Source organism: Seriola lalandi, unplaced genomic scaffold (assembly GCF_002814215.2).
Source record: "Seriola lalandi dorsalis isolate HSWRI2012SDOR001 ecotype SW California unplaced genomic scaffold, Sedor1 jcf7180002053619, whole genome shotgun sequence".
Taxonomy (NCBI): Eukaryota; Metazoa; Chordata; class Actinopteri; order Carangiformes; family Carangidae; genus Seriola; species Seriola lalandi.
Genome location: NW_019524172.1, coordinates 231,331 through 240,680, shown reverse-complemented (window position 1 = coordinate 240,680; position 9,350 = coordinate 231,331).

Here is a 9,350-nt window from a genome sequence, read left to right as displayed (position 1 = left end):
CCCCCACCCCCACCCGGCCCTCAGCCGGTATGTGCAGGTATTAGGGTTTAATCACTTCTCCATTCAGTGTCTTTATTCCTTTCACCATTTGTTCATTTTCACTTTGTTGATTTCATGACCTATCATGCACAGTAAAGCTGCTTTTCAACTTTTCTAAAATTTTGTTGTGACATATAATACAATATAATTAACTGTGCCAACAAGTAAAATATAAAAATTACATAAAATAGTCAAGTGGTTTATCCCTATGTTATTTTATTTTGGCAGGTCTTACGTGTGCATACACGTGAAATTTGGGAGCAAATTTCAGGAATGTTCTTCTGCCCAAATTTAAAAAAAAAAGAAAAAAGAAAAAAAGAAACTCAGCAGTGAGTCTTCTGTTAGACATAGAAACCTAAAAGATAACTCTTCTTTTCTCTGTGTTTTAATTTCCCTCACTGTGTATTGTGTAATAAAAATGACTATGCCCCAATTCTATAGCAAACTGTTATTAGTCATCATTTTAGGAGGGATTCTCATCCCATCAACATATTCTACTAAGTAATAAGTATATTATAGTTAAATAAGTAAAAATAAAAATAAAACTTTAACTACAAGACCTCAGCCCTTCATCACAGTGAAATACTCAAGGTACAAAATGTTCTTTCAATTAAACTCAAAGTCTGTACTTGCACAACAAATATCTTACGGCTTAGACCTGAAAGAATTCTGCCATGCTGATGATTAAGATTTCATTTAATCTCATATTTTTTATACGGCATGCCTGCTTTTCACTGCATACCACTGGGTTTGATTGTTTATTCATTTCCTCCCAAGCGCAGACTTAACATCTCCACCAACACAAGAGATACTAAGACGACCAGAGGTCAAGGCCTTGTCCTCCACCCACATATCCAATCTGTCCTTCCCAAACAAGCGCCGATGGACAATTTCCTGCGCAGTGGAATCCTTAACCTCTTATTCCCAGCTCCAAGGCTGGGGAGGGGTTAGAGGTCCGGCATCTTTTCACACATCTTTGCAGACATAAAGAGCAAACAAACCCCAGGGTCTTTATCGCTGAAATCTAACCCCCTCGGCTGATTTCATGTCTGTGGGCTGAGGCTTGCGGACACAGCGATGACCACCTGTTCTCTGTTTCTCATCGTAGTCGCCTTTGTCATTGGCTTTACATTCTTTCAAAACATTACAGGCCCAGAGCGAAACTTAAGCTTTTGCCAATTTCTCCCTTGCCGCCCCATATACGAGAACCTATACAGTCTGCTTTCAAAGGCTGCTTAGTGTGAGGGAAATTAAAACACAGAGAAAAGGGTCATCTTGTAGGTTTCTATAGGTCTTACTGTTTCAGCATGAGTATCACAAGACTTGCTGCCACTGAATTATATTCTGGAGTATTTTTTTTAAACAAAAGCATTCATTTACAGGGGACTCTCCTTTGTGCCAGTCCATTGAAACAAACTGTGTCATGGAAGCATTTATTGAAGGACTTTGGGGATTTTAATAGGAGACAGTGAAAAGGGCTCCTCATACATATAGATTCCATCAACCAGCTATAAAAACTAAGGGGAGAGGAGTCTCATTTATGAGGTAACATGGTTACATTTTACTGCTCTTTGGCACTGAGGCAGAGGAGGTAGAGAGGACGCCTCTTTTGTTTGCTGCACGGCTGCAGCAGACAATGATCGAGGCGTGTGGAGCGCAGGAATGTCCTTACTGTAGACACTCTCGGAAGTCGAGTTCGAGCGTGCGTCTGTCTGTCGCTTTGTCCTTGTGTCAGTGTGTGTCCATTTTCATGACAGATAGGACTGTGGGAAAAGTGCCCTTACAAACGGCGACTATTGTATACCCGCCATTTATTTGCAGTCCAGTTCATTCCTCTGATAAGTGATGGAGAGAAGCGTAAATGAAACAAATTCAATCCACTGCAGCATTGTGACTCGCTTACATGAATCACTTCTGATTAGCCTCAAGCTGGCATGGCTGAGCCGTCAGTGAAACTGCACAATCACACAGGGACCTCGCGAAAATCAGGAATCTCCATCCCATTGAAGACCAGTCACTTCTCGGACTGTTTGGGTCTCACTACAGAGCCGTTCATAAACCACTGTCAGGCGTCGTCACATAGTCAGTCATAATGGGCTCTGACTATTATTAATACAGGGCCTGAAGCACTCCCAGCTACATGCAAGGGCTCACCATAAAATATGTTAATCAAATCGGGCCCCTGGGGGCCCCTCAAAGGGAGCTTTAACACAAATTGAATATCACTGATGGCCTCAGAGGAGGGGTCGGTCTCAAAGGGGGGAGGCCCTAACCCTTTTAGTCACAGGGGTCGGGGCTCAATGATGCTGCATATTTCCAGTCACTGTCAATTACCCTGATATCGTCTGTGGAGGGTCGCACGCAGCCGGCACTTCAGGGGGAAAGAGAGGGCGCTCAGCAACTGGTGGCTGATCCTGCGGAGCACGTGGGAAAATCAGAGTAGGTGTGTGTGTGTGTGTGTGTGTGTGTGTGTGTGTGTGTGTGCGTGTGGGAGAGAGAGAGAGATATTTTGCGATCTTCAGAACTAATTGTCAGCCCCTGTCAGCCAAGGACGCCACACGCTAATCACGCTAATGCCTATTGGCCGAGTTAAGGAGGAAGTGAACATGCCAGCTTTAGATTAGAGGATCATGTAAATTATCTGATTCCGCAAATGTATGACAGCTCTACCACTCAGTGTTCACAGAGACACTAATTATGATGGCTGTAAAGGTTTCAACTTGGGTCTATGGACAATACGTCTATTCTAAGAAAGAAAGCAGCAGACCAAAAGGGACCATTTAAGCACGGGACACACAAAGCTGAAAAAAGTGATCTGATGTACAGTTAAATGTCTCTTCCTGGCAGTAATGAAGCGGCTCTGAGGCTTGGAAGGAGAACCCTGTCAGCTGACAGTTTACTGACATACAGTGTGAGTATTGAATTGCTTCATAGTCAAGAATACTTTGAGGTTCACATGATTGTGAAACCAATGAGTTTTTGTCAGTCCATCTGGAGAAGGAGCAGCTATTGTTTTCTGCCATGTTGGGTAGTGTTAGTGTTGTCAGTCTTACCAGTGAGTAGGCCAGTAAGGACAAGCCAAGACCATCATCTGACACCAGAATTATCTGCTGTCCTATGAAAGCCGATCCAAAACTTTTAAAGCGATGCTGCATCAAAAATTTAAAGACGCTCTTCAGCCTCCTCCAGCAACATAATCAATTTCTCTGCTGTCAAACTGCTCGCTAAAACAGTCAAACTCCAGTCATCGTTTTGCTAAAGACAGTGCAGCAAGCTGTGTATTCATGCGTATGTTGGGGAAAATATGAGTGAACCTGGGTGACAGCAGATGAAGTAAATTTCAAAGTTTTTCGAGCCACCTTTCAAGGTGAATGAGAGTGAATGTTTCATAGCCAAAAGGTAAGATCTTGGGTAGAGTGTCACTTTAACAGCTCCTCAATAAACCAACTTCATCACAATAAAAGGGCGATGATATTGTTACTGACAACTTTTTTAATGTCCGATGCTATTGTTTAACTTCTGTCGGCAACATCTGCACATGACAACTATGGAACAGTCAATTTTGGAGAACTGTAGTGACTATGGCAAATAAACTATGGTTTTGAGGCAACCAAAATAAGGTGGGAAATACATGGGGAAGGACTGTGGTTATAGTTATATATATATAACATTGCCAATGTTAACTGTTGTGATGGGATACAATTGATGGTCACACTACATCCTGCATTGGCACTGAATGTTGGCAGTGAACGTAGAGTTAGACGGACAAGCTCCCCTACAGTGTATAGTATAGTAGCCACGCTGTCTTACTCACTCAGTCATCTTTTTCACTGACTTATCTTCGCTCTCAGGGATGACACACACTGCTTCTTCCCTTAGCTACCGCGAGTGAGGAAAACAAAGCGCGCCGAATGCTCTGTGTATTTGACCACACAACACAATAACATCAGAAACACGCCACTTATTCTTCTGAGGTCTCAGTTCCTCTGCCCACTCTAGGTGGCTGCATTACAGCTTCAGGGATAATCACATTGGACCCATTTCGCAGAGAAACCGGGGTTTACAAGTCCATGACAAGCTTGCCAGTACCCCAACTCAACACACACAAACAAGTACACGTACACACGGACATTTGTCTCATTCATGATGCAAACTGGAGCTGAGATAGCAGGTGGGAGGCAAGAGACACACACACAGAAAGAGAGAGAGAGAGAGTGTGAGAGAGAGAGAAACACGGTCAATCTAGTTTAAACCCACACTTCGGCTTTGACAGCGTGTTTGGAAGGCAGATAGACAAGCAAAGACACACAAACACACTCACCATCACACACTCTAAATGACATGGCCAGGCTCTTTATTGTGCACACCCTCAAACAATTACACTCTCACACACACGGCTTGCTTTGTGTCTATAGCGTCTTGTGGTCGTATCTCTGGGGCCAGCTCTTCTGCGGCTCCCGCCACTGGCTCCAAAAAGGGAAAGAGGATTAACTGCTGGTCCACGTCACAGTTTAGGCTGCTTTTGCGTGGACGGAGCAGAGGGAGGTGGGATAATGCTATTTCATGTCTCTGAGCACCAACATGATGCAATGTATCTCAGCGGTGAAACACTTAAGTGCAAAGGAACAAACGGTGACCAAACTAAAGCTAAAGTAAAACCAAGAGAGACAAAGGAGAAAGCAGGACCAGGATGGAATTGAGGAGAAGTGCATCCCTGTAAAGCTGCTAAATTTTGAGTAGACTCAATATGTTGCATTGTATGTCACCATGGCTGCTTCATTTAAATGTGGACATAAACACAGCATAGATAAGTAGGAAACACTGTAATTTACATTACAAATTAAGAGCATTGTGTGCCCAAAAAGTGCAACTTTCCAACATAAAGTTGCCAGTTCATTGTATTCCATAGGAAAAAATACGCACCATCAAAATATGTAACGTCAGATGCAAAAAAGGATCAAAATTACATACCCATACAATGGTGAAAGATTTTACACTCTGTCGTACTGACAATGGCCCTAAGAAGAAGTTCACTTTTTCACACGTTGTCTTTAGCATAAGTAATAAACTGATACTTTATGCATCAAGTGTTTTTGTGAGTGTTTTTTTTTTTCCTGTGTTATGGGACAATATAACTTACATGCTCCTGATATTGCTTAAGATGTCTTGATTCAATACCTTTTTACACTGATTATTTATGTGGGAATGAATGTCGTCCTTGCAATCAGCTTCCTGCAGTATGAATACAAATTTTCTCACACAGAACGTTGAATTTAATATACCTGCCCTGCATCGTTTACACTTTGCGTGTGTGGACAACTTCAATGGCAATCTCAGGTGTAACATTAAATTGGAAATGCTTTGTAAGTGCAAGGCAAAGAGCAGAGGCACGTGAAATTTATGACTTTAAAGTAAAAAAAAAAAAAGGTTCAGGAGCGTGGACTACAAACAGACCTACAGAGCAGCACACACACAGCAATCAAACACAACATTGCTTTCTCCACAGGATTTCTTGTTTGTGGAGAAGTTTCTTCTTTCAGAGCATATTACAATCATTTCCCCACGCTGAGGTGTGAGCCATGAAATCAAAGAGCAGAAACACAACTGTTTCCACAGTCGAGACTTAATCTATCATTTTCTGCGCCGACACCCCTCTGCTCCGTATCCCGTGTTCCTGTGTGTGTGGCCTTGAAGTTAACATTACATCATTAACACCATCATCATGACTTTACAACAACAATGGCCAATGTTTTGATTTACTGACATTAAACTAGCTGACTCCATCCCAGCTCCATCAGCGTGAAAAAGAGCTGGACATCCGGACCCGTTTGATGTATTCAAGGGTCAGAAAATCTGGTTTCTCTTACCCTTCATCTCAGAGGGGCCCGAGCCGCCACGGAGGGGCTGTTAAAAGCAGGAAAATAAAACCAGCCACGCGAGGGCAAAGCTCGTAGATCATACCGCCAAACAGTATGTAAGTTGAGTGCGTTAAGGGTGTGTTTCACTCTCCTGCTGCACTTCACAAGTCTCCCTGGGCCACATTAATTGATCTCAGCCTTGGTTGCATGTGCAAAGAGACACAAAAGCCCTCACAAAAATGATGATGTAGTGTGAAAGTTGTAGTTGGTAAGCTGCAAGCATGCTCACACATACCTGAAGACATACATGCATACTGTAGATGAACTCAGAGCAGTTACCTACTGTAACCTCTCTTTCTCACACACACACACATATAGCAGCACGAAATATAGCAGTAAATCATCTCAACATTCGACCATATGAAAACACACTTATGGGAACAGATTCAGACTGCAGCTAACCCTGAATTCTGACCTTCTTGTGGAGGCAGGCAAGAAAAAGGCAGTCACTGCATCATCCCAAGTAGTTATCATTCATCTCCAGGGAAAATATCTCCAAATTTGGTGATTTACATTTTTTCAGGCAAGGTAAAGGTAGTATTAACTATAACTATTCTCCCATTTCTTAAGTTTAATAAACCATTAAAAAACCCAGTTTATAACCTAAAAGAACAGGGCTTTTTTTTCTTAGCTCATGAATTGTTTTGGAGATACGTGATGGTAACAGGACACAGGCTGAATATCCTCAAATCACATACTACAGCACAAGCTGTATGACTACCATAATAATTAGTCAAGCAGATCTCAACATTTGCAATTTGAAAATTGATCATGATAACATGGTATGATTGATCAGTTTACTCATTCATTTAAAAGATAAAGCAACATAACATGGTTGAATTAGACACATTGAGTAGCTCCCAAGGAAAGCATAATATCATAGTCATAATGTATAATATGCACTTCCGTTTTACACATATCAAATTAATGACGTTATTGTGTATTATAATCTTTTCTTTTCGATAAATGTTTCCTGTGTTTTTCTGGGGGCCCTGACCCCAAGGTTGGGGAACTTGGCTTTGAAGGATGAAAGCAAGAGGCTCAGAAGTGCTTCATGAAGAACCTCTTTGTGTGATATCAAAACCAACCAAACTGTCACCGTTGGCAGTTGTTTGGACGCTGGTGTGGTGGGAACTTGTTTGCCTGGTCTATTTGTTTGTTGTGATGGTCGCTGAGGGGGGAAACCCTCCCACTCAATTGGCCTTGGGTTCCAGAGTAGCTGGAGGACAGGTCATACAAAGGCGCAGTGTGATGGGGTCATCACTGTCAAAGCCCAGAGTTTGGGGACGTGCCAACTTTGTAAATGACGGCTTCGTATGGTTGCCATATCCTGCTCCCCTCAAGTCATCATGCCCTGAAACCATCCACCAAAACCACTCAACAACATGTTTACGAACCAAAACTGGGAGGATAGGCTATAGGGATGAAAAAGACTCTTTGTAAAGGCTGGAGACTATAAAAGAAACAATCATCCAGCATCACAGGACCACCTTTGCTGGAGTTCTTGTTTTTGAGTATGTGTGAGAGGCTGGGCTGGTGAGAAACACAGTGGATTTACATAGCAGTCTGCGACTTCAAACGAGGTGGCTGACATTTGAATGGGCTGGTGGTGGGAGCCTCTGGTGGGGTTTTTGTTGCCATGCAGGGTGAGCCAAGGAAAGTGGGCACGCACACTGCTTGGATTTGTGTGTAGACAGCTTGTCCTGTTTACTGGGCCCACAGGTTACCATAGGAGCTCCCTACAAAATGAGTGTGTGTGTGTGTGTGTACGAGACAAAGAAAGAGTGTGAGAGAGAAAGATAGGGAGACTGGGAGATGGAAGCGTAAGGGGGGGGGGGGGTAACGCCATGTAGAGTTAGATAGGTACTGAGTCACTGTGTATGCTGCTAAGAGAGGACAGAACAACCCTGGTGAGTAACACACTAATAATAGGTGAGTGGAGATTGGGACCATGCGATGTGGATGCCCTTTTGTAAGCAGTTGCACATCATTTGAAGCTTTCTGACTCTGTCCGTGACTACAGTAGCTTTTATGGATAAGTGACAGATGTGAGCCAAGTAGTACATTGCTGTTTATTTGCTTCATGTGACTTATTGCGTATTTTAGGACCAGGATTGGAACCTTGTCCATCCTCTATCAACAACTGTGAAATTTCACTTTACTCACTAACTACGCTATAGTTCCTCTTCCTACTCTCATCTACATATACATGAATGCTCATAGTGATAAAACATATATCAATAGGGTGAAATGTACAGTCTATTGTGTTTAACGCCTACTTACTTGACCAGAAACTGAAACTTGAATGCCAGTAAGTCAAATCAACAGCCGATAGCATATGTCTCTATATCACTGCTTCCCAATCTGGGGTCATTTTCTCTGACTTCCACAAAATGATCCCAGGCTTTTCTATAACTGACTGACTTTTCTGTGACATACTGGATTTTTCAACTCTCTAAGTCTCTAAAACTCCTTGAAATTAAACAATTAGAGAAGGAAATTTCAACTGCTCACAACTCATCTCTGCACTAGGGCCGTAAGCGGTGATGAGAATCAAGGAGTATACATTGCTTCATTTCAAGAGGTCACAAGCCAAAAATGTTGGAAAGCGTTAATGTTGATCTCAACATGTCATGCTGATGCAGAACAATGATTGAAAAAAGATCCTAAAATACGTCTGGACAGCTGTGGCTACACTTCTGACCACGTCCAACCAAAACAGCGTCAACTTCAGGAGGAATAAATGTTAGTTCAGCACACAGGGAACCAAAGGGAAAAACCCTTTGCTCCTGACAAGGAACACCTGTCTGAGTGAGTGTATACTCTGGAATGAGTGTAAGCCTCTGGGACAGAGGGAGGGAAGCATGTCAGTGAGTGTGTGCATGTGTACAAAATCTGCGCAAATAACCAGTCAGGGTCATACATGAGTCTCATGTAAACTTAAATTACAGATCTAGCTTTCCATTGTATTGTACACTTGGGTCAGGATTCAGACTGTATACACACACTGATCCACTTCCGCCCACACGGATCCAACACTTCTCTCTCCCCTCCCGCAGCTTTTCCTTTCCCTGCCTGGCTGCTCTGCTGGCTGGCTGACGAGCCGTGCTGCCTGGCTCGGTGGCGGTTGCCCTGTCTATCAGTCTATTTCCAGGCTCAGGGCCCAGCGCAGAGGCAGTCAGTCAGGCGGTGTGGTGGAGGGCAAAGGGGTTGATGCGTGTGTCAGAGAGGCGCTCTCCCACATTCCCTCGGCGGCTGGCAGCAGGCCGGGCCTGCGGAGGGGGGTTCGCCTCTTTCTCACGACCTCTCAGGTTCCTGCGCTCATCTGGGAGCTATTCATTTCCTGCCAGAAAACAGCCTTCCCCTGCAACTGCAGGAGGAGGGAGGGGAGGG